Genomic DNA, 26,391 nt, shown 5'->3' on the forward strand with positions numbered 1-26,391 from the left:
TGGGTCTCCAGGATCGCGCCCTGGGCCAAAGGCAGGCGCTAAACCGCTGCGCCACCCAGGGATCCCTTTTTTAAGGATTTTATTTACTTATTTGAGAGAGAGATCATGAGCAGGGTCGGGGAGAGGGAAGAGCAGCAGAGGGAGAAGCAGACTCCCCGCTGAGCAGGGAGCCCAACGTGGGGCTCGATCCCAGGACCCTGAGATCATGTCCTGAACCAAAGTCAGATGCATGGGCAGCCTGGATGGCTCAGCAGTTTAGCGTCGCCTTCAGCCCAGGGCCTGATCCTGGAGACCGGGGATCAAGTCCCACATTGGGCTCCCTGCATGGAGCCTGCTTCTCCCTCTGCCTGTGTCTCTGCCTCTCTCTCTCTCTCTCTCTCTCTCTCTCTGTGTCATGAATAAATGAATAAAATCTTTTTAAAAAAAATTCAGGGATCCCTGGGTGGCGCAGCGGTTTGGCGCCTGCCTTTGGCCCAGGGCGCGATCCTGGAGACCCAGGATCGAATCCCACGTCGGGCTCCCGGTGCATGGAGCCTGCTTCTCCCTCTGCCTGTGTCTCTGCCTCTCTCTCTCTCTCTCTCTGTGACTATCATAAATAAATTTAAAAAAAAATTAAAAAAAAAATAATAAAAATAAAAAAAAAATTCAAAGTCAGATGCATAAGGGGCTGAGCCACCCAGGCGCCCCCATGCTGTGGGGTTTTTGATGTATTATCTCATTTAGTGTTCAAAACTTCCTACTGTGCCCATCCCCCCTCCCCCCCCCCCCCCCCCCCCCCCCCCGCTCCAACAAAGACAGGAAGTTCCCAATTTATGAACTAATTGTGTTCCTAAGACTCTTTTGTGAGGCTGTTGTTTGGATGATGGAACAGCTTTCCCACGTAAACAATGTTGGAGACAGCAGTGGGCACCCCAAGGAGCCCCAAGGAGCCTGGCTTGCCCATCGCACCCCAATGGACCATCAGGCATCTGCAGTGAAAGAGAACTGAGTAAGTTCAGTGACTGTGGCAGTCATTATTTAACACAGGGAAAAACTGATGTTGGAGAAAAAGATGTTTGTTCATCTTCCATGCCAGCTGCTTGAGGAAGCGCCGGCCTGGAAGCCGACAGCCAACTTTCCATGCTGGGCGGGCCTGGCCTGGGAACTGGCTTCAGAGCCAGTTCACCTCCTACGAATGGTGCCAGACATCGATGGCCCAAGAATTGCCCCTGGTGGTAGAAAAGGTGTGGAGCCCCGAGGAGTCAGCCAGGCTTGGCTTTGCCACTTCCTGCATGTGTGTTCCTGGACAAACTACCTGACATCTCTGAGGGTCCCAGGTGGAAAGTGGGGACACCACAGACCTTCCTGACAGGAAGTGATGCTTCGAAAAAATAATGTGTGGCATGTAGTAGGTGCTCAATAAATGCTCACTTGGACTGTTAAAAATCATCAAAGTTCTCCAAGATACCATGCCAGGAGGAGAAAAGAAGAAAGAAATCAGGCAAAGAGAAGGCCCACATATCCTGGGCCCTGGGCAGAGCCCATAATCTGAGGAGGCGGGTTTCTCTGATCTCAGAGCTTGCCCAGCAATGAGGTGAAAACGAGACGAGACGTGGGTAAACCAGAACTGAAACAGAAGTCTCAGAGGGACTTGGGATTTTGGAGTAGGACAAGAGGTGCTCTTTGGTCAGCCAGGATGGTCTGAAAGCCTGCTGGTAGCCTGAGAGACTAGCTGGTAACTTCAGACAGCCGCTGACATCACAGGCAGGCAGAAGCCTAACAGGAGCTTAGCCCAGTGTGTCTCAAACTGGGGCCAGCGGGCACAGGGTTCAGACTCTGCTAGTGCACCAAGAGCTTTTAGCTTCGGAAAGTCATTTCCATAATCATTTGCATGGCTGCCTTCTAATAAAGGGCAGCCACGTACCAGCGATGGGGTTTGTCATCTGCTGATAGTCATTGAGTACAACTTTATGGCCGTAGGATGCTAAGAACCAAGGCAGGCATGGGATGTAAAGGACTCATCTATGACAAGAGAAGGGCAAGCAGCATTTATGCGTGTCATAAAAAAACTAAGGCTTTGCAATAGTACAAGTGAGAAAAGTGTAGGAAAATTGAGTCATCACAAGTGGCTAACGAACGTGCCAGATTTCACAGTCTGCACCGAGGGAGCCGACACCCTTTTCCTGTTCCAGCCAGGTTGCCCTGAGACAACATCATCCACAGCTGGAAGGTAACGTTGTCCATTTGAATTTCATCAGTCTTGTCATGTTGACTGTATTTAATGTATTTAAATACATACATTTATTTTGGTTTTATTGTTGTAGCGGTACACAGTACAGATGTTTAGTTTCAGGTGTGCACAATTTGATAATGCTAAAGTAAAGCTGAAGTCACAATGGCCAAAGGTGGAAGGAACCCAATGGACCAACGCACTGGTCCATTATTCTGTCAGTGACTGAATGGATGAAGTGTGGTCTATCCATACAATGGAATACTATTTGACCTTTAAAAAAAGAAGGAGGGACACCTGGGTGCTCAGCGGTTTAGCGCCTGCCTTTGGCACCAGGACGTGGTCCTGGTATCCCAGGATCGAGTCCCACATCAGGCTCCCTGCATGGAGCCTGCTTCTCTCTCTGCCTATGTCTCTGCCTCTCTCTCTCTCTCTCTCTGTGTCTCATGAATAAATACATAAAATCTTTTAAATAAATAAATAAATAAATAAATAAATAAATAAATAAATAAATAAAATAAAATAAAATAAAATAAAAAAGGAAGGAAATTCTGACGCATGTTACGACATGGTGGAACCGTGAAGGCATTACGCCTAGTGAAAGAAGCCAGACGCAAAAGGACAAATCTTGCAGGATTCACTTACATGAGGTCCCTAGAGGAGTCAAATACACACATATAGAAAGTAGGGTGGTAGGTGCCAGGGCCTGGGGGAGGGGGTGGGGAGTTTGTGTTTAATGGGGACAGAATCTCAGTTTGGGGAGATAAAAAGGTTCTGGAGATGGATGGTGGGGGTGGCTGCACAAAAATGTAAATGTACTTAATGGCACTGAGCTTCACTCTTAAATATGGTTAAGACAGCAAATTCTCCATTGGGTGTATTTCAGCACGTTAAGGATACATAAATAAAATAAAGCTAAAGTCAGCACTGGGAAAGGGTGAGATTTTCTTCTATGGCTGTTAAAAGATGGCCTCATACATAAGATTTCTGGGGTTATCTCAGGGTAAGATAACCTGGGGCCCAGGGCTCATCCTTCCAGGGAGGATTTTGGGGACTAAAAAATAGATAAGTCTCCTACCACCATCTCTATCTCAGCCAGACCACACAAGAAAAGCAACTCTCCATGCCTATACCAGGGGAGCTAGTGGGGCAATGAATCACCCACCAGCAATTTACAGACCTGCATGAAGATTCTTGGACCCTGCCTGGGGGCCTGCTGAATCTGACTCTCCATAAGGCCTGGAATCTGTGTTTTCCACTAGCTCCCCAATGCCCCGTGAACACTCAGCCTGCTGGGGTGTCAGGTGGGGGCACAGAGAGGCCTAGAAGAATCCAGGTCTGAAGTCACCAAATCCGTGTGAGTTTGAGCAGGCCATCTAGCCTTCTGGGTCTCAGTGTCCCCCTCTGAGCTAGGCACAGCAATGCTTGTTGTGGAGGGCTCAGTCGGAGGGTTGGTGATAACATCGACAAGGTACCTGGCACATAAGGGAAGTTCAACAAATGGTAGCTACAGTTAGAACTCAAGAGCCAGGAGACGCCGACCCAGTTGGCACCAGCAGAGAGGTGAGAGCTGAGAATAGCCGAGCGGTTCAGCATTTTCCTCCAGGGCAGCTCCCTCACAGATGGCTCCATCCAAAACGCACATGTGTTTCCTGGAGAGGAGGGAGCACCTTTAACCGGGGATGTGGACATGGGTTGTCACTTTAGCTCTGAAAAAGGGACAGAAGTTGTCAAGGGGAAATTCCCTGTTAGAAATCAGAATAGTGCTGTGGGAAACCCCTCCACTCTTTCTCTCCCACCACCCTCATCCCCGTTCCCAGAACTGGCTTGGCCTGAGCCTTACCTCCCAACTGCAGCCTCTCTCAGGAAAAGAAGAGCCACTCATCTGGCGTGCAAATCCTGCTGTGTGTTTTGAGAAAATCACTTGCCCTCTCTGAGCCTGAGATCCTCATCTCTAACTATAGGGGGAGGAGGGTGACAACCATTCATCCATTCTGGAGATTTTTATTGAGCACCTACTAGGTTGGGCTTTTGACCAGGGGCAAGGAGACCACACTGAACATGAGACATGGCCCTGATCCTCACAGCTGAGAGTCCAGTGGGAGAGCCAGACTTTACTCAAACCACCCACAAATATCTAATTGCAAAATAAAATCTCTGCCCTAGAAAGCCATGGTTAGGCAACCTTTCTTCAGGTAACTTTTTAGTGGCGGCACCTTTTGTTTAAATAAAGGCTCACACAAAAAGCAAGCAGGGAAAGTAGATCAAAGGGAAGCTTTCAGAGGTCTCTGAGAGTATCCCCAGGACCCTGGGGCATCAAGGAGCACAGCTAGAAAGCAGCATTTGGGAGGGATAGGGGAGGAAATGTCTGCAGGTGGCCGAGCAGAGTCCCAGCCCACCGCGGGCACCGGAGAAATGGCAATTCCCATCCCTGATATTGTCATCACCCTCTCTCTCTCTCTCTCTCTCTCTCTCTCTAGGAGACAAGAAGGCACCAATTCACATGGTGGTAGGGGTGGAGGCAGTTGGGGCTGGGGCCAGGCTCCCGTGTCCTGTAGCCGCAGAGCCCCTGGCTTCACGGATCTCCTGTCTGTCCTGACTGAGGGTGCCCCAGGGCCTGTGAGTCCGGGGGTCACTGGGAGGTGGGGACACAGTGATGCTGGGAGCGCTGACTCTGGAAACCAGCTCGCGGCAACGGCCGATTATCTGATGGAACGCTTCCTTCATCAGTGCTAATATCCATGTACTGAAACAATGAAAGGGTTTCCTATCAGTTCCAAATAGGACGTGAAAAACTCTCAGTGCTAAGAGTAGAGGATGCTAGAATAGGGCAATGGGAAACGCCTGAGTCACCGGAGGGCCGCTTTGATTCCAACGGCCCAATCGTTGAAAAGGAAAAGAGAGAGAGAGAGAGTGGTTCATTAATGGTCAGAAGGAGGGGACAGGAAGGACCGGCCCTTCACACGGGACCTCCCCAGAGGGCTCTTGGCCTGGAGCAAGCTGGCTGTGAGGAGGACACCCAGAGAAAGAAATGAGCTCACGGCTTCATCCACCCCTATCCAGCCTCAGAGAACCTTCAGAAGCCTCACTCCATGGGCAGGTCTGATTTCCACAAATAGAAGCTTTTAAGGAAGAATTTTCGGGACGTATTTTTCTCCAAGTACCTGCTTACCGAGGAGCTGGACGGCCACAGAGCTGGCCCAGGACAAGGAAGCCTTCACCCCCTGCCTTGTCCTGGAGCTCCCAACAGATGTCCCACTCTCCCCTGAGACTCAGATTTTCTACAGGGAAAAACAGGAGAGACACATTGAGAGAGCTCCTCGCCTGACCTCTGCCCAAAGGCTTTGGGACTGGCTCTCCAGCTCCCCTCAGGTTGGACGTGAGACCTTCCCTTTTCCCCTAAGAACGCACTGGTCCATTATTCTGTAAAAGAATCTGCACACACCCCGGGCAAAGCAGAATGGCCACTAACTTCACGGTAGCTGTGTGCGCTCATGCCCAGACTCCGAAAGTAAACTGTCCCTTACGGTCAAACCACAGCCCTGGCTACAGGCTTAGTAGGTAAGAAGGAGCCTTCTGTCCCTGGGCCTAGGGGAATCTCCCGGCCTTGCCCTTCACTCCAAGGACCCTACCTCCCCCGGAGCCTCTGTCAGCCCAGGGAATAATTCAGACCGAGTCTCACTGACATGATGATTATCTTTGGGGTCAGAAATTATTGTAATTAATCACTTTCCTCATTGTCTTCACTCGCTGGCGATATTACACTGTGCCCATCTTTTTTTTTTTCAAAGATTTTATTTGTATTCATGAGAAACACAGAGAGAGAGAGGCAGAGACACAGGCAGAGGGAGAAGCAGGCTACATGCAGGGAGCCCGATGTGAGACTCGATCTCAGGACTCCGGAGTCACGCCCTGAGCCGATGGCAGACGCTCAACCGCTGAGCCACCCAGGCGTCCCCATTGTGCCCACCTTTAAGCTTCCCAAGCGACACCGGATGTTCGAACCTCTGTGTGAGTATCACTCGGGTGCCTTTCCAGGCTCACAACCTGGAGCCACACGGGGAGGAGCACGATCGTGCTGTACTTTTGCTTAGTGTTAGACAACAGCTTTTAGGAAAAACCTTTTGATGATGTGCTGGTAATCGTATGGGTCTCTTGCATAGTAGGGGCTTTATAAATATGCATCAGATGAAACTGAACCTCAGGAAGCTTATTCAGCATGTGTCATCTGGGGGTCTCCTTCCCCAGGAAATGCATGTCTTGGGGATGGTTCCTGGGGCTCAGTTCCAGAAAGAGCTGGAGGCTCCTGAGAGAAAGGGGCCCAGCTCAGCCCCAAGCTTAGAACAGTGCCAAGAGCTCAACACATCGCAGGTGTGTGTGTGCTGGGAACTTCTTCCTGGAGCCTCTGAGGTCAGGGGCTGGGGCCCAGAGGGCTAGCTGCATTTATTGTCCATTGTCCCGGGCTGGGACAGGAAGCACTTTCTGTTCCCAATTGCTTGGGTGGATTAATTTACAGTGGGGAGCTCAGGGTTGGCGTGCCAGCACCTGTTTTCCCCTCCAAGAGGCCAGCTTCCGGCCGCAGAGGGTTTTCAGGAGGGGTCCCCTCTGCACAGACACAGCCTCCTCCAGAGGCCCTCGGGCTGCTGCTCCTGCCACGTTCCCCCATTGCCTTGTGGGGCACCAAACAGGGGCTGGGCTGCAGCTGAGGCCCTGGGAACCCAGAGGCCTGCCTGACTGGTGCCCTGCCCGCTGAGCCGCCACCCACTCTCAGGGGATGGGGAGATGTTTAGTCCCAGGGGGAACACACCACACTGGTCTGATAAGGAACAATGACAACCAAACCTCAGCAACAGTGTCTTCCCTTTTATTGAGGATCCGCTCTCTCCCCCCAGTTCAGTTAGGTGACGTACGCAATGCTCCTCTCATTTTCATTTTGCTGGGGCTTGTGAGTCCCATTTACAGATAAAGAGACTGAGACTCAGAGAGGCTAGCTATATAGATCACAAACAGCAGGGAGGGGTTCAAACTCAAGTGTGTTCCAGGTCCCAGAGGTGTCTCTCAAACACCAATGCCTGCAGGAGCCAGGCAAAGCACACAACTGGGAGATGCTGCTCTGCTCCAGCCTGCTCCAGCCTGCTCCAGCCTGCTCCAGCCTTGAAGGAAGGTGGGCTCTGTGAGGCCAGGTTTCTACGTGGAATCTCCACATTTTTCCACATTAGAATTTGTACAAATTTATAAACACTGGATAAGTGAGTGGAAGCCTGTCAGCAGGTAACACATCCCTGCAGGCCCTACTTGGCACTTCTGCTCTGTGTCATGATAGCAATAACAACAGGGAGCACCTTCTGCATACAGGCACTGCCAGGCCCTTCCCCCACAGTGGTCCATTCATTCTCTCTGTGTCCTCCCTCTGCAGCAGACACGACAAGGAGACTGGGGCCTTAAAGGGAAACCAGTAGGACAGCAGCACCCAGCCACTCCCGGTTTGCTCACTGCATTCCTGCCTCTCCTTACATCAGATTCTTTTATTCTTTTTTTTTTTATGATTTTATTTATTTATTCATGAGAGACACACAGAGAGGGAGGCAGAGACACAGGCAGAGGGAGAAGCAGGCTCCCTGCGGGGAGCCCGACGTGAGACTCGATCCCGGGTCTCCAGGATCAGGCCCTGGGCCCAAGGTGGTGCTAAACCGCTGAGTCCCCCGGGCTGCCCTACATCAGATTCTCATCACTGTCCAACTAGGAGGCAGAGAAAGAGTTTTGGAGTCTGGTGGAGCATGGGGATGCTGGCTGGATTTCTGTAGGTCATTTTCATTCTCCTACGATGGCCCTGAAAGCATCACCCAGACACACACACACACACACCCCCGCCCCGTCCCATGCACACCAACTGCTAGCTAGCACTGCTTGGATTGCCCAGCTTGCTCCATTTCGCTCTGAGCATGATGCCATCACATTTTCCCAACGTAAACTTGGCTCCCTGACCCTGGTGGCCCCAAATGGTTCCACATCCCCTCTCTCTGCCCCTCTGCCCTGCTGCCATTTGGAGGGCTGCAGCCACTCCACTTGGCCTGCTTCCTCCTACCCCAGGCGGGGTGGACACATTACTGCATGGCCCCAGATCCAGGTTTGCCTGCCGTCTCCCTGAGTGACAGGGCTGCCCTTTGTGGAGGGGGAGATTAGAGGCAGGCTGGGGGCCGCGCAGCCCTCGCCAGGATGACAGGAGACGTCAGCCCCGCACGCATGCAGCACAGCGCAGAGCGAGGAAAGCCTTGACAGGCCTGGAGGGGATCCAAGGGGGAGCGTGAAGGAGGGGGACACACTCCTCACACACAAAGGCCGGGCCTGTCTTCACACCTGCGGGATGAACAGAACCCAGGAGCTGAGGGAGAGGTGGGGGCCACAGGGGCATGAATAATTCGCTCTGAAAGAAGCATGTCACAGGGAGATAGCTCAGCCAGACACTTCAAATAAAGGCAAGCAGCCGCTGTGACAGGGGACATTCTTTGCCACCAATGCGCTGCTGGGACCTAAGTGCTGAGATGTCGTGAAAGAAAAGCGCCTTGAACCCTTCATAGTTATTTTTATTAAAAAAGAGAAGGGGGGGAGTACCACCACCGAAGCAGGGATGAGCCTGTGAGCCCTGAGAAAGTCCAGATAATGAATTCTGGCACCTTAATTTTACCTTTGTTAGGAAGACCAGTGCTTGCTGGACACCCTGAGGAGCGCCCAGGAACCAGGTCGGCCCGTTTTTCCTGCCTCTGCACCTTCAGCCACCTGGCTCCCCTGGCCTGGGTGCAAACCTCCAGAACCAGCTCTGATGACTTCCTCAGGTGCGGACCACCCCGGCCAGCACCCCAAGTTCTAGCCCCCTCGTCCCCAAATTCCTGATTTGGTACTCAGCGAGTGACCTTACCTTTTGACATATTGACCCCATCCACCCAGCCAAACCTGCAGAGCAAGGGCCCTGTCCAGGTCTGGTCTATGTCCCCCAGTGGAGCACAGCGTCCTACATACAGTGGCAACGCGCTCAATGTCAATGATGAGGACAATGACAGTAGGGTTTCCTCTTGGGAAGATGAAGCAATGAGGCTGCAAAAATATTCTAGTGAAAAACTCACACACATACACACCCCCAACAGCCATCCATTCAAAAAGGAATAACTAAATAAGCTAGGATAGAGGCCAATCTGGGACTCCTCTGGGGCCACTGGAAAGAGTGTGGCTGACCCTGAGTGCTCAGGCAAATGCAGAGCCCAGAATTAGGAGGGAGAAGCTCCAGGATGGCAGAGAGAGCTCAGGAAAATGTGCAGAGCTTCTCCCCAACTGTGACCTGGGCCTACCTCCTCAGACTCTGGATAGAGATGGAAGAAGGAGGGCGGAAGGACTTTCACTTTTTTCAGTGTATATACTTGGGTTTATCTTCATTTTCTACATTGATTACGTCTTACTTTTGTGACTTAAGAGAATTCTCAATCCACAGGGTTTAGCCAGCGCTGAACCTCTCCCGGCGGGACTCCAGGGCGGGTCTTTGCTCAGGGAAGAGAGCAGAGGGGTCGGAGAGGCCACCGGGGCTCCAGGACTCCGGGAGGACCGGAGGACAGCAGGGTGGGCCAGAACCCTGGGGAAGCGGGCTCCCTGCTCCATCGTCAGAACAGGTGACGTGGTCCTGCGAGCTGCAGGGCAGGCTGGGAAGCTCATTTTGTAGCACAACAGTGTAGCTCTATTTATTTTCTCATCTCCTTCCAAACTACAAGTCTTGCCCTCCCAGCACAGAGGTATTTTCCTGAATAAAGACAGTCCCCCCCCCTAATAGGAGCTCTGGTGCTGGCTATCTATATTTACTATCTGTCTCCAGGCCCTTATTTTTCTCTCATAAGTACTGTAGTGCACTACATGGTTAGGGATCGAACATAAGAACACAGTTCCTGAAACAGGAAATAAACCAATTTGATTGTGCAGGACAAATAAAAGCCCAAATAAATAAATAAATAAATAAATAAATAAATAAATAAAATGCCTAATCTGAACGAATAGATAGATTCACATACCAAAGCAGATCTCTGGGCAAAATGTCACCAGTTTTATTCTCTTGGGCTTTCTCCGGCCAGCAGGCGACACAGAAATGACCTGGCCCCTGAACTTCTCACCTTCCTCTTAGTAAGCATTGAGACATTGAGACATTCAGACCAACTTACAAATCCTGTCCCTCCACTAAGGAAATCATGAATGGTGGTAATTAAAGGTAAGCCTCCAAACCTTGGAGAAATAAGGTTGAGAGCAAGAGTCATCTTAGTGAAAGATGGTGGAACTTCCTTGCCAGCCTCCTCCTCAGTTGACCTATGACGGCATTATGGACAGATGAAATCTGCAGGTCTGAGGCTGGAAACATCTGTAGAGCATTGAGGAACTCTGAGGACATCCCAGGTGCCTTCTTGGGGATCTCCCCACCCACACTCCCCACCCTAGCACCCCATCCAGCCCCTGCTCCACAGTGCACTCCTGTAATTTCTCAATAAGACAATAGCTTAATTTGGTTTTTCTGACTCCAGCTTCTCCTCTGCCCTCCCCCTCCATATAGCAGTAATGTTTCTAAAGCACAAATTTGATTCTGTTTAAAATACACAAATGAGGGGGGCCTGGGTGGCTCAGTCGGTTGAGCATCTGACTCTTGATTTTACCTCAGGTCATGATCTCAGGGTCCTGGGATCGAGCCCCACATCAAGCTCTGTGCTCGGTAGAGAGTCTGCTTGAAATTCTCTCTCTCTCTAAAATAAATTAAATCTTTTTAAAAATTTAAAAAAAAAAATTCCCCAAAGAAACAAAGCCCCAGGACAAGTCACCTTCCTGACCTGCCTCCACCAACTCCCCAAGTCTCTTTGGTCTCAAAGTGCCCACCCTACAGTAGTCCCTGAATCCCTGCAGTCTTCCCACCTGGGCCACCCCAGATGCCAAAGTCAGTGCTAAAGCACAGTGTTCTTCAAGAGGTTCCTGCAGGGTCTTTCCTAAATCTTTTCATTTAAATGCTGCACCCATGCTTCATTCTCCCCTGATCTTGGATGCTTGTGTCCAACTCTAGCCATGTCATCTTATCATTCAACACAATCCACGGGCAGCTTGCCTTTTCACTTGCTCCAGGGGGCTTTCTGATGCCTTGTCTCATGCACAACAGAGACCCCTGACTCCCTGATAATACATTGCAATCATCCTGGGAGCTTTTAAAGCTATCCTGGCTGAATTCCTCTGGGGTGCGGGTATTTTAGGAAACTCTCCAAGGTGATTCCACTGTGGGTACAGGGTGGAAGCCCCTGATGGAAGAGCAGGGTGTGCTCAGAGTGGCCCTCCAACCAGATCTACTGAACAGAACCTCTATTTTCACAAGATCCGCAGGTGACTGAAACACATTAAAGTCTGAGCATCCCTGCTCTGAACTTATAAATGCTGAAGATGAGCACGTGTCTATTCCTTATTCTGGGTCAATACCGACGGGAGCAGGCAGGAGGGAGGTGGCTTGTGAGAGGCACTAAGGAGAGCTGGGGACTGTGGCTAATGAAAGGCACCACAGCTGTGCCCCCCACCCATTCTTGCCCATCAGGATCCAAACCCTGGGGACCACCAGAGAGTCCTCTACCGCCAGAGAGTCCTCTTCATCTGGAAAATCCTGAACTCCAGGTGAAACCCACTCCCCTTTCAATGTTTCCCTAGCACACATCCCTAACACAATTTCCTTACTTGCTGCATTTATTGTTTCTTATCTACTCCCCTTCTAGAATGCAAGGATTGTCTCTTGTGCTTACTGTTGTGTCCCAGGGACTTAGAACTATCTCTGGCAGGGAGTAGGTGCCAACAAACAGATGTGGAAAGAATTTACTGCACAGGTCAAGCCAGAGCACATCTGTGGCTGACATGTAGCTGGTCATTCCACAGCTTTGTGCAAAGGAAGCTAAGCCCTGGTCCTCTAGCAATGGCACCTGGGCTGGGAGGCCCTGAGGCCAAGAAGCTCATCCTCAGGAGGATCTAAAAAGCCAAGCTTCTCTCTTCTCCGTGGGATCATAGTCATGGAAAAGGCTCTGGGAAGGAGGCCTATGAGAAGTCCCCCTATGAGCCTCTGAAGAGTGCTCTTGTGAGAAACCAGCCAGATGAGGTCTGTGAGATGACCCAGAAGTGGTCATTTTATCTGACTTTCACTGTCACCAAACAAAAACCTTACATTTAGACTTTTTGATATTATCTCCAAGTAAGGTCACACTTACAAAAGCCTTTTTTCTTAAAGGTATTAGTCTATGCAATGCAAACACTTATAAGATCTCCCAGTTGGCCACAATGCTGTTCTGTCTTGCCTTCATTGCTTAATATTCTAGAAGGTTCTCTCACTTCTGGAGGGAGGAACCCTGGATAGAGATCATAGGGCCCTTAGGGGACACTCTCTTCCTTGTAGCTCTATTCCCCCTGCTGAACAGTGTATCCCTGTCAGGGAACTCTTGGGCCTTCATGTTGTGCCCCTGGGGCCGGGCCTGGAGCCCCTCAGAGAGCCTTGAGAGAACTGAATGCAAGCAAAGTCTCCTGTTGGAGGGAAGCCCATCCCCAAGCCACTCTTCCTTCAGAAGCCATCAGGCCTGCCCTGGACATACAGGATGGGGCCCAGCAGTATCCTCCAGGGCCTGAGCTCCTGGCCTGCAGCTGCACTGGAGCTGGGGCATCTCTTCCCTGAGCAGTGGCTGCCCCCATGAGGGCAAAGACAGCAACCAGGCCTAGTCTTGTGCAGGGGAAGCTGGCCAAGGTGGGGGTGCCCGTAGAAGAGGAGAGGAGGAAGTCTGGTGTGGGGAGCTGTGTGCAGCCCACCAGGATGTGTGGGCCTCAGAGGTTCCTGCAGGATTTATGAAGGAAGACCCAGCCAGACTGCCTGTATGAAGGGAGGCCTGTAGTGGGAGAACGTGAGCCTTGGGGGCTCTACATGGGAGCATGGGGAAGGGGCCAAGTCAGCTATGTGAGAAGTTTTACATCTTTGGTATTTGTTGCTCGTCTTTTTGTCTTTTACCTTTATTATAAAAAACCTCAAGCCTTTACAATAGTAAACAGTAAATAGTAAATAGTAAACCTCAAGCCTTTATAATAGTAAATAGTAAACTCCTTGCAGACCCATCAACCCAGGCCCAGTAATTATCAACTCAGGGCCAATGTTTTCTACCGCTTGTTGATCTGCACTTACCCGCCCCCCTTCAATATCACTGCACAGCAAATCATATACACCATAACATTTCATTTTTAAGTATTTTAGTGTCTTTCTCTGAAGGAAAATGAAACTTTTAGAACATAACCATAATACCATCCTCATACCTTAAAAAAAAAAAAAGAACACTATCTCCTTGATATTATCAAATATCAAGTGTTGTGTGTTAAATCCTATCCCCACCACCACCAAAAAATAAAAAGATATGCTGAAATCCTAGCTCAGAATGCCTCAGAATGTGACCTGACTTGGAGACAGGGTCTTCATAGAGATGATCAAGTTAAAATGAGGTCATTAAGGTGGGTCTTAATCCAATCTGACTGGTGTCCTTATGAGAAGAAGGAAGTCTGGTCACAGAGACAGACCAGCGGGGAGAAAACATCATGGGAGGAGATACAGAGAGAATGTCCTGTGAAAATTGGAGTTCTGTTGTCACAAGCCAAGGGCTGTCAGGTCAGGGGCTAAGGGAGCTATAAGAAGCAAGGAAGAACCTTGCCCTGTTGCCTTCGGAGGGAGCGTGGCCCTGTCACCACCTTCATCTTGGGCTTCTAGCCTCCACAAGTGTGAGACAATGAATTTCTGTTATTCTAAGCCACCCAGTTTGCAGTACTTTGTTAAGGCAGCCCTAGAAAATTAATCTTGTCAATGTTTAAATTTCCAATTATCTCACAAATTTCACCATTTTTTTTAGTTTGTCTGTTGAAATCAAGATCCAAACAAGGATCACCAGCTGTGACCAGCTGATATGTCTCTTAAGACTTATCTCATAAGACGAGTTGACAATTTATTTGTTAAAGAAATTCATGTTGTTTGTCCCATGGAGTTCATGACATTGTGGCTTTTGCTGTTTGCATCTCAATGGTGTCACCTAGACCTCACTACTCGTGGGGAGCATGTCTACAGGCCAGCAGGGTCTGCATCATCTGGGAGCTTGTTGGAAACGAGGAGGATCCCAGGCCCACCCCAGACCTGCTGGATCAGAACTTCATTTTCACAAGCTCACCAGTGATTTGTGCACACACTAGAGCCCAAGAAACAAACAATTCACATTCTTTTCTCTGCCCCATTTCCTAAAATTGTTGGTTAGAGTTGGATGCTTGATCAGATTCAGGCTCAATTTTTTTTTCACCAAGACTATGTCATAGGTAGTGATTATTCTTCCATCAAGAGATATATCATGCCTGGTTGTCTCTCAATTATACTGTTAACAGAAGTTGACCATCAATGCCTAAATCCATTCATTCATTAGGGTTACAAAATGGTGGCATTTTATTTCGATTATTCCTCTTCATTCATTAGTAGGAATACACCCATAAAAGGAAAGCTTGATTACTTCTACTATTTGATTACCCCGTGGTGCCATGATGTAGGAAAGGAAGGATAAATGATAAATTCTTTCTCTCTTGTGTACCATTTTCAAAATGTTGAGTAGATTCCCATTGGGGATAGTGAGTTTTGTTATTTTGATTCTGCTTTTAGTATCAAACCCGTGGATTTAAGCCTAAGTGTTTACAATCCATTACCATTCTTATTCTTTTTTTTTTTCTTTTTTACCATTCTTATTCTTATTGATACTCAGGTGATTGTCTAATCTTTGGCAAGTGGGCATCATTAGAACTGGCCTCTGAGTATTTTTAACAGAACCCTAGCATAACCCTAGATAACATAGCAATCCTGTGCAACTGGATGTTCCAAACTCATCTTGTGCGTCTCCTGTCCTAGAACCAGAATCAGTCATTTCTCCATAGACCTCTAATATCATTCAGTGGAGAGAGGTGTTTAGAGACCACAATTTGAGCATAGGGGTGTTCACTGCTATTATCCAACAACCAAGGTTGGCCTTGACTGGGGCCTTTTTTTTTTTTTTTTTTTTTTTAATGATAGTCGCACAGAGAGAGAGAGAGAGAGAGGCAGGGACACAGGCAGAGGGAGAAGCAGGCTCCATGCACCAGGAGCCCGATGTGGGATTCGATCCCGGGTCTCCAGGATCGCGCCCTGGGCCAAAGGCAGGCGCTTAACCACTGCGCCACCCAGGGATCCCTGACTGGGGCCTTTTGTTGAATAAAATACATTTAACATTTTAACATAAAATACATGAATTCGTGCTTCCAACCAAATCCAATATAAAGGATTTTTAACTTAAGCTTTTTAGTTTGGATAAGGATCTCCTTGCTCCCAAGCAACAAATCCAAGTTCACAGCGACATCAAGTATGATAGAATTAAGATACCCCGTATTTGCTCATTTGCCTTGCCCCGCATGGCATGATCAGATGTGAAAGGATCTCCAGTCAGGGTGACACCTCAAGTGCTCCAGGAAGAAAGCTCTGCAGACTGGCTGGGAAGGGAGGCCTGCAGGATGCAGAATTGGCTGAGTTGGAACAAAATTACATGACGCCTTGAGGATCACAAAGGGAACAACAGAAGATGAAGTCCATCTCAGGACAGCACAAAATGAGAGGCTTAGGTAGGAGATGACAGGAAAGAGAAGAAGGCTTAAGGGGTGAAACACCAATGGCCTATGAAAGGGACTGAGGGTGGGGCCCTTCATACTTGAGTACCACCAGCACATAAAAAATTAAATGCCAAAACATGGTACCTAAATTAGAAGATATTTTAAGTGTTTCCATTTAACAAACTAAAGCTCTTATGAGAAAAGCTAGCCACAGTGTAATTATACTCACACAATATAATTAGGAGATTTATACAAATATGTATATATTAATCTGGAGCCTCTATAAAGAGTGAGAACAATTATGAAACACAAATTTAAAGTCAAATGAGGAATACCATCTTCTTTCTTTCAGCCATGTCAGTAAAGTTCTATGATTTTATGTTCAAACTTCCTAAAAAAACAAAAACAAAAACAAAAACCTTTCTTTTTAAGGGCAGTTTTAGGTTCATAGCAAAATTGAGTGGAAAGCTTGGAAAGTTCCCTTATACTCCTTACCTCCACACATGCATAGCCTCTGCCACTGTCAGCATACCTTACCATAGTAGTGCATTCATTACAGTCAATGAACCTACACTGACACATCGTTATCACCCAAAGTCCACAGTTTACACGAGGGCTCATTCTACTGGTGTTGACAAATGTATAAGGATATGCATCCACCATGATAGTATCTTACAGAGTAGTTTCATTGTCCTGAAAATCCCCTATGCTCCACCTATTCATCTGTCCCTCCCCACAACCCCTGGCAACCACTGATCTTTTTATTTCTCCATAGTTTTGACTTTTCCAGAGTGTCATGTTGTTGGAATTATACACTACATAGTCTTTTCTGATTGGCTTCATTCATTTAGTAATATGCACTTAAGCTTCCTCCATGTCTTTTCATGCCTTGGTAGCTCGTTTCTTTTCAGCACTGAATAATATCCCATGGTCTGGATGTGCTGCAATTTATCCATTCACCTACTAGGGGACATCTGGTTGCTTCCAAGTTCTGGCAGCTATGAATAAAGCTGTTATAAACATCCATGTGTAGGTTTTCTGTGCTCATAAGTTTTCAACTCCTTTGGGAGAAGTATGATTGCTGGGCTGTATGGTAGGAGTATGTTTAGTTTGTAAAAAACCACCAAACTAGGGCATGTGGGTGGCTCAGTCAGTTGAGCATCTGACTCTTGCTTTCAGCTCAGGTCATGATCTCAGGATTACAATATCAAGCCCTGTGTTGGGCTCTGTGCTGGGTGTGGAGCCTGCTTTGGATTCTCTCTCTCCATCTGTCCCTTGCCCCTCTTCCTTTCTCTATCCCTCTCAATAAAATGAGACAAAATAAATCTCCTCAAGATAACTTGCACTTAAAAAAAAAAAAACCACTAAACTGTCTTCAAAAGTGGCTGTACTATTTTGCCTTCCCATTAAGAATGAATGAAAGTTCATATTGCTCTACATCCTTGCCAACATTTGGTGTTGTCAGTATTCCAGATTTTGGTCATTCTAATAGGCATGAAATAGTATCTCATTTTAATTTCCATTTCTCTGATGACATATTATGTGGAGCATCTTTCCACATGCTAATTTGCCATCTGCATACCTTCTTTTTTTTAAGATTTTATTTATTGATGAGAGACACAGAGAAGCAGAGACATAGGCAGAAGGAGAAGCAGGCTCCCTGCAGCAAGCCCGATGTGGAACTCCATCCTAGGACCCCCGGATCATGCTCTGAGTCAAAGGCAGATGCTCAACCATGGAGCCACCCATCTGCATACCTTCTTTGGTGAGGTGTCTGTTCAGGTTCTTTTGCCCATTTTTTAGTTGGGTGGTTTGTTTTCTTACTGTTGAGTCTTAAGAATTCTTTGTATATTTCAGATAACAAGCCTTTATCAGATGTGTCTTTTGCAAAGATTTTATCTGTTTGTAGCTTGTGTTTTCATCCTCTTGCTGTTGACTTGCTTTAGGGAGAATGTTGAAGCTCTGAGTTTGAGACCTGCCCATGTGCAACATCAGGGTGACCTCCACCTCCACCTTCTCATGCCCCCTGGCCCCTTGGGGTGAGGAAAGGCCCATGAAGGAAAGAACTAGACCTCACAGGGAGCAGGTAAGGGGAGGCCTGCAGTTGGCAGAGTCTGTGGCAGGCTTGAAAGAGACATGGACGTGAGTGAAGCATGGATGAGAGCTGCATGTGAGGAGAGCCAGGGGCTCCCCTGAGAAAAACCTAAGTCCAAGGAGGAGGACGTTCAGAGGGTGGGGGAGGCCTCTTGGAGGCAGCCCAGGCACAGGCAGGGAGACCTGGTGCGAAACGGAGTTCAAGAAAAGTTGTTGTCCCAAGGCTGACACCACAGGGCATCCTGAAGGCAACTCCCCATGGACTTTCCTGTGACCAGGCAGGTGGACCCCAGAGCCAGCTAGCCAGCAGGACCCGGGGCAGAGGCGGCACCGCTCCCACGCTGTCACCAGGGGTCCTTCTTGAGCCATTCGGAGAGCTCCTACCAGTGCGCTCTCAGCCCATTCCTCTCCTCCTCCACACCCCTCCCCCCATCCCCAGGCACTTTCAACAATCAGATCCTAAAAGGGCCAAATGCCAACATCAAATTTTTCTATGTTCACCTACACTGCACATCCTGGAAAAACCCAGAGTCCAAATCCAAACCATTCCTAGGGCCTCACGTGGGGGAGTTGCATTCCAGGGAGAACCTTCGTTTAAATATTCCCTGACTCGACAAAACGGGCCACTTTAAGGGCATGTCCATGAAACTGTTGGCATTAGATTTCCTTTTTCAAAACCCACACCACCAAAAATAATCAAAGAGGTAAGCATGACACTAGGCTGCAGCCCAGCTGGTCTCTTCAGGCCTGAGCTGTTGCCAAGTTCACACAAATTCATCAACTGTCAAAGCAGAACTAGAGCTCTATCTCCACCGCCCCAGGAAGAGCAGAGGCTGTCACCATGCCCCTGATCATAAGATCACAAATAAGAAACCTTAGCCACATTTTCTCAGCTCCCATCTATCTGGAAATAATCCAAAAAAAAAAAAAAAAAAAAAAAAAAAAACTAAATTCTAACAGTCCCAGTTCAGGATGACCTTTTCGACTCGTTAATGCCAGGAGATTTCCACAAGATCTCAGACTTGGTACGCCTTTTTGGGGTAGGAGGGCATGAGGCAGGGAGGCTAGAAAAAGTGAAAGGCAGAAAGGAAGTAAGATTAACATTGAAGAGCATTCTGAGTCACCAACCTACAAATGTCACTGGTAGGAAATGTGCTGACACACACATCCCCGTGACAACTGGGCACAGAGACTCCCTGGGCCTCAAGGACACCCAAACTTTGGTGGGCACTTATGCTCCAAGGAGCGCCCAGGAGCCCCTGCCCCCAAATGCTTTCTCTGCACCTGTCACTGTGCCTGGCATTGCACCATGAAACTTCTCACCCCCTACAGTATACACAGAGGACAACTGGAATCAGCCTAAGAAATAAGAGACTTTTCATAAGTTACAGCATATACATTGCAGTGGAATACTATGCAGCTGTAAAAAGAGGAAAGATAATCTATTCCAGAGAGACACTGTTCAGGGAGACAGATCAAGGTGCAGAACCCATTGATATTCAGCTGTAGAAGAAGAGGAAGAAGAAGAAAGAAAGAAAGAAAGAAAGAAAGAAAGAAAGAAAGAAAGAAAGAAAGAAAGAAAGAAAGAAAGAGAAATAAAGAAGAAAGAAAGAAAGAAAGAAAGAAAGAAAGAAAGAAAGAAAGAAAGAAAGAAAGAAAGAAAGAAAGAAAGAGAGAGAGAGAGAAAAGGAAAAGGAGGAGGAGGAAGAGAAGGAAATCTTGCCATTTGTGACAATGTGGTTGGACCTTGAGGGCATTATGCTAAATGAGATAAGTCAGAGAGAGAAAGACAAATGCTGTATGATCTACTTAAATGTGGAATCTAAAAGCAGAGAGAAACAAAAAACAAAAACCAAGCTCATAGATACAGAGAACAGGTTGATGGTTGCCAGGGGTGAGGGGCAGGGGGGTGGGCAAAATAAGGTGAAGGGTGTCAATAGGTACAGACTTCCAGTTATAAAATAAACAAGTCCTGTGTGGCAAAATACAGCTAATAACACAGTATTGTATATTTGAAAGTTACTAAGAGCATAGATCTTAAAAGGTCTCATCACAGAAAACAAATTCTGTGACTATGTGTGGGTGTGGTGGTGGATCAGTTTGTGATCTACACAAATTTTTTTTTTTTTTTGATCTACACAAATATTAAGCCACTATGTTGTTCACCTGCAACTAACATAATATGGCGGTTATGCCTCAATAAAAAGGTATTAAATAGAAGGCAGGGGAGAATTTATATGCCAAATGCTTGTACGGGAAGGCCGTCTCTAGAAGGACTCCCAGGGAACAAAGAACACTGGCTGTGTCTACAGAGCGTATCTGGGTTAAGGACAGTGGAAGCAAAGGGCTTTCACTGTGTGCTCTTCCATACCTTTCAGATCTTGAATCACAGGAATGTATTATCTTTTAAGATACATTTAGATTTAGGGGCGCAGAATGGCTCAGTTGGTTAAGCATCTGCCTTCAGCTCAGGTCATGATCCCAGGTCCTGGGATCAAGCCCCACATGGGCCTCCCTGCTCATCAGGGAGTCTGCTTCTCCTTCTCCCTCTGCCCCTCCTCTTGTTTGTGCTCTTTCACTCTCTCTCACTCTCTTTTAAATAAATAAATAAATAAAATCTTTTTTTAAAAGATGCATTTAGATTTAAAAGAAGGGAATGAAAATGATCTATACGTAGATACCCAGAGAGATACACAAGATCATGATTAAATGAAGAACAGTTGCTAACAGGGGGTGTAGTATGAGTCAATCTGTGTGCTTTGGGGTTTTTTTTAATAAAAAGGAATATCACATATCGACTTGTAAATACATAGAAAAAGATATATACACCAGAAAACAGAGGTTCCCTTAGGGAGTCTGGAAAACCAGAGGGGTCTTACACTTTTCATTGTGTCCCCTTCTGTCCTGTTTGACCTTTTTGACCAAACATGGATGGCTGTTTTAATGATAATAATAGTAGGGGTGCCTGGGTGGCTCCATCAGTTAAGCAACTACCTTCAGCTCAGGTCATGATCTCAGGGTCCTGGGATTGAGCCCCTCGTCTGCTTCTCCTTCTTCCTCTGCCTCTCCACCCTGCTCTGCTCGCTTTCTCTCTCTCTCTTGCTCTCTCTCAAATAAATAAATAAAATCTTTTTTAAAATACTAGTAATAGCAATAATGTGATGGTTGAGGCAAAAGGAAAGGTATGTGGATGTAACACGGTCCTGAGCCGGTCCTGGTCCCACTGTCTCAGCAGTGGGATCAGGGCAAAGTCACTCCTTGGCGGGCCACCCGTACAGATCTCCAGGGCTGCCGAGAGGCTCAAATAAGGAGCCCAGTGCTGGGAAGGTCTCTATCTTCAGGAGCCCATCATGAAAATCTGTGCATGCAAGGCCAGCAGGTGGAAGAACTGTGATCCACATCGGCTGAATACAGATTTCCAGTTTTAAAAGTGCACGTGCATCTTGCAGCTTCATAAGCTTAGGCTTGATTAGAAGAGAGTTTTTGAGTATTGAGGACAGAGCTGAGATGGGATTAAGGAGACGAGCGCCTGAAAGACGGGAGAGGACCATCAAGGTTTCACCACCCCTACGACATGCGCAGTGCCCTCCAAGGGGACCACGGAGGAGCCGTGGCGGTCTGCGCAGTGGGACAGTCGGCCTTCCCTGCCGCTGCACAGGGAGCCAGGACTGAGAAGCAGGCCTAGTCGGGGAGGCAGACTTCAGCAGAACGGACCGCAGAAGGAGCTCTTTGCGACTTGGACTGGGGTGGACGTTTTGGGGTCTCTCACCTGAGAGGCAGGCCCAGCTGGAGCCGCAGCCAGTGCCTCCAGATAAGGGGCTTCTGCTCTCAGAGCTGGGGCCTCTGCCTGTCTGATGGGGTGTGCGCGGGGACTGTGGCAGCGTGCTGGGGGGCTAGCAACACGCGGGGCTGACTACTCTAACAGTGTCCGGCGGGCAGTGGGTGCTCAGGAAATGTGGTTTCCTTCCCCTCGGAAAACCAAAGTGATGGAGCAGAGTTCTGTGGTCTTCTCAAGAACATCCCTCTCCTTTTCCTGGAGCCCCTTCCCTTCTGGCAGGAATCACTTGCAGAAAGCAAAACCGTGTTCACTGAAAAACACCACCAGCACGTCCCTTCACGAGATGCTTCATCAGAGCAGCAACCCTTCCTCCTCGAGAGAACTTGCCAGTTCCTGGGCCCGAGCACAGGGCTGGGAAACCACGATGTGTCCGGCCTCTGCCTCCTTCAGGCTGTGTGACCCTGCACGAGGCCCTTAACCTGCCCGTGCCTCAGTTTCCTCATTTGTAAACTGATTAAACGGAGCTGATACGGATGAAGGGATTTGCATCTGCTATCATCAGTCCCTTTGGCTAAAGAGTCTTATCTCTGTTTCACTCACTGCCACCTGCAGACATGGACGAGGCCCCTATGGACTAGAGACGAAGGGGCGGACATGGGTGGGCAGGGGCCCCTGTGAGAGCCTGCCTCTTGCCACATGGAGGGGAGACAGGTGCCGTTTTCAGCCCTGGGGAGCCAGGAAGGCCACTCCGGCCCTCATCCAACCCACCGTGTGCTGTGTCAGGCCTCAGCAACATTTCCAACACACCCGAGTCAGCCGGTCAAGACTGAAGGGTTGCACATTTGTTAAAAATCCAAATTTTGGATTTCTCTAGGGAAAATATGGACCATCTGCCAGCACTAGGCCCACACCCTCACATAGCACCCCTCAGCCAGAGCCAAGTAGCAGGCACTTCCACACATGCTATGTGTGCTCCCCAGTTTGCTACAACCATCACCACCGCCCCCCCCCCAACTCCTATTGCCACCAGGACACAGAAGCTGAGCTACTGTTTTCATTTGCCAAGGCCACATATAAACCGTGGCTCTTCCTAGGGTGGAGACACGGCTCTTCAGATTCAGGTTTCTATCAAAAATTGGACAATGGAGGGACACCTGGGTGGCTCAGCGGTTAAGCATCTGCCTTCAGCCCAGAGCATGATCCCAGGGTCCTGGGATTGAGTCACACATCAGGCTCCCCGCAGGGAGCCTGCTTCTCCCTCTGCCTGTGTCTCTGCCTCTCTCTCTCTCTGTGTCTCTCATGAATAAATAAAATATTTTTAAAAAATAAATAAAATTTTTAAATGGAAAGTAAATCAAAGGGCCATGAGTTTTATTTTAAGGGAGTGAAGAATATTCATATGGAGTCAGACTGCAGACACATGTCCTGGTCACCCATGAGCAGCTAGGCCATAGCTGCTTCATCAAGTTGTCAAGGCTGTGCACTGCTCATCTCCAGAGGGCGGGAGATGCCCATCGGGTCATGATCCGTGTGAATTGTACCTCCTATAGTCACGACCTGACCCAGCAGGTTTGGCGTTTGCCAACTCAGGTGGCACATTCACGGTCAGGGTCCCATGTGTTCCGTACTCCCCCTCTGTGGTGTGCCTCTGTCTCTCATGAGAAAGCCCCAGGGCAGGGCCGAGGCTGGAAGCTGGGTCATTCTCTCCCAGGCCCTCACACTTCCTGAAAGTGCCTCAGATAATGCTGTGAAGATGACCATCAGTGGTAATGACGTGGGACCTCCTGGGTGCTTCCCATAAGCCTCTGAAAAGTGATCTAAGATACATCTTCTGATCTGTGAAACCCCCATATTCAGCCTCCACAAACAGGAATTCCGTTGTTTAAGACTGGGTCTCACACCATCGCTGCCACAAACCTTTAAAAAAAAAAAAAAAAAAAAACCTATCCACCTTGCCCCATGCATCTATTTCTGGAAATCTAGCCACAGAAAATTATAAAATGGAAGGAGAGAGAAGGAAGGAAGGAGGGAAAGAGGGGAGAAAAGGCAGGAGGGAGGGAGGGATGGAGGGAGGGAAAGAAGAGGAGAGGAAAAGTTATATCCATGGAAATTTCACTGGGCAAAAACATGCCCAAGCGATCTCAGTGGGGATGCAGTTTAGTGGGAAAAATTTTGTTTGTTTTGTTTTCATTATTTTGAAGACTTTTTGCAATGTTATGTTGGTTTAATAATTCAGGCTACAGGGATCCCTGGGTGGCGCAGCGATTTGGGGCCTGCCTTTGGCCCAGGGCGCGATCCTGGAGACCCGGGATCGAGTCCCACGTCGGGCTCCCGGTGCATGGAGCCTGCTTCTCCCTCTGCCTGTGTCTCTGCCTCTCTCTCTCTCACTGTGTGCCTATCATAAATAAATAAAAATTAAAAAAATAATAATATTTCAGGCTACATCAATGGAGTCTTAAAACCGGAGGAATCTCAAGGCTTCCAGGCTACCCCAGGACCCCCGTCACCGTGAAGCTGGTGCTCAAAAGCAGACCCTGGACGAAAAGTGCCCAGGTTCCCACCCGGCTCCTCCACTACCCTGCTGAGGGTGGCTGGCAAGCTCTCTACCTCTCTTTGGCTCTGTGTCCTTATTTTTAAAATGGGTACAATAGCAATATCTATCTCATAAGGTTGCTGCAAAGACCAAATGAGTTAATTAAATGTAAATGTATTGGGATCCCTGGGTGGCGCAGCAGTTTGGCGCCTGCCTTTGGCCCAGGGCGCAATCCTGGAGACCCGGGATCGAATCCCACGTCAGGCTCCCAGTGCATGGAGCCTGCTTCTCCCTCTGCCTATGTCTCTGCCTTTCTCTCTGTGTGACTATCATAAATAAATAAAAAAAAATTAAAAATAGAACTACTATATGACCCAGAAATCCTACTTCTGGGTATATATCCAAAATAATGGTCTCCACGGGGAGCCTGATGTGGGACTTGATCCCAGGACCCTGGGATCACGACCTGAGTGGAAGGCAGATGCTCAATCACTGAGCCACCCAGGCACCCCAGTAATAAGTCCTTCTAAGTTGCTATTAGAAGTGGTAACAATGGATTGTGCTAAGATTTCTGACTCACCAGCTCACCCCCAAAGCCCCACCACTCTCCAGTATCACCTCGCCCATCTTGCACCCTCAAATTTATCCCCAACCCTGCTCTGCCCTGACCTGCCTGCAGCATTCACCTCCAGCTCCAGGGTACGGGCAGAGGAGGAAAGATGGGGTGCCGCAGGGCCACCCCCATGGCCACTGTGCCCCGCAGCTGCCTCCTGCCAGACCCTCTGGCCCTTTCCTGCTTCTCCAAGCCCAAGTCTCAGCTTCCCGGCGCCTTGCCTATGATGAGCCCTCTGTCCTCAGAGCCACCTCTTCTTCAGCCTGTCCCCAACTTTATGACCACCATCCCGTGCTCGCTTCGGCAGCACATATACTAAAATATGACCACCATCCCTCAAGGGGCAGACATGAAACTCTGAGCTGAAGTCAAACAGCAGAAGGAAACTCTAATTCATTTTATTTTTTATACTGATATATATCAAAGTAAATCACCTAGCTCATGTCGCGCCACCCCTGCAGCTCCAAGACACGTCCTGAAAAAGTACCATCTTTTCATACATAGCTGAAATAAATCATCACTAGCAAAATCATATTTCATTGATGCCATCTAATAGTTCAGAGACAAATTCGGAGGCCTCGTTTTAAACTTGTAATGTTTCTGTTCATCTTTTTTTTTTTTTCAACTCTGTCGAACATCATTGATGGGGACCAGCAGAGGTGATAAAATGTGGGGAGACCCTGGGGGGCGAGTCCGTGGGGGCTCCTGACAGGGGAAGGGGTTAGAAGGTGATATGGCCTGGCCAACGAATATTACAGGCACAGGTCTTCTGATCCAGCAAACCTACTCTTAGGAATTTATTTTATGGGCATTTTTCCTGTTGACCAAAGATGTGTATATAAGGCCATTGGTATCAGTGTCACCAGTGGAGCCAAAGACGGGAACACTGAGGGGAGAGCCCAATGAGCTTGGGGCTCCATCCCGGGAGGACCCAGGGCTCATGACCTAAGCCGAAGGCAGAAGCTCAACCAACTGAGCCACCCAGGTGCTCTAAAGGAAAAGTTTAAACACCAAAACAAGAGAACAAGGCAGATGACTATAACCAATAGTCACAATCTCCAAAACAAAGGGAACAGGTGCCACAGGTTGTGTGACAGGTACCTTCCGCCACTGCTAACACAATAGGAAGGGCCGTGGACCTGAGAAGGCAGGCGTGCAGACCCCCTAAGGAAGTGCTCAGAAGGGCCACAGTGGGGGGATAGGGAGGTCATCTTTGTTTAAAGGGCAAGGAAAAAGAACTGGGTCTGGGGACTCAGCATAGGGGACTGGCCAGAGGGACAGGAGTGCTGGGTTTGCTAGGACCATCCTGACTCCAAATGCTCCCTCCATCACTCTTGTTAATGCCCTCAGACATGGCCAGCTGGGCATCCCAAAGTTGGGCTTGCTAACTAGATAGCCATGGTTTGGGCATGTGGCCCGATGGCCCTGCCAGCCCTGTCTTCCCCTCAGCCCTGAACAGGAAGAAGGGCTGGTCTCCTGAG

This window comes from Canis aureus, chromosome 19, assembly GCF_053574225.1.
Source record: "Canis aureus isolate CA01 chromosome 19, VMU_Caureus_v.1.0, whole genome shotgun sequence".
NCBI classification, from domain to species: domain Eukaryota; kingdom Metazoa; phylum Chordata; class Mammalia; order Carnivora; family Canidae; genus Canis; species Canis aureus.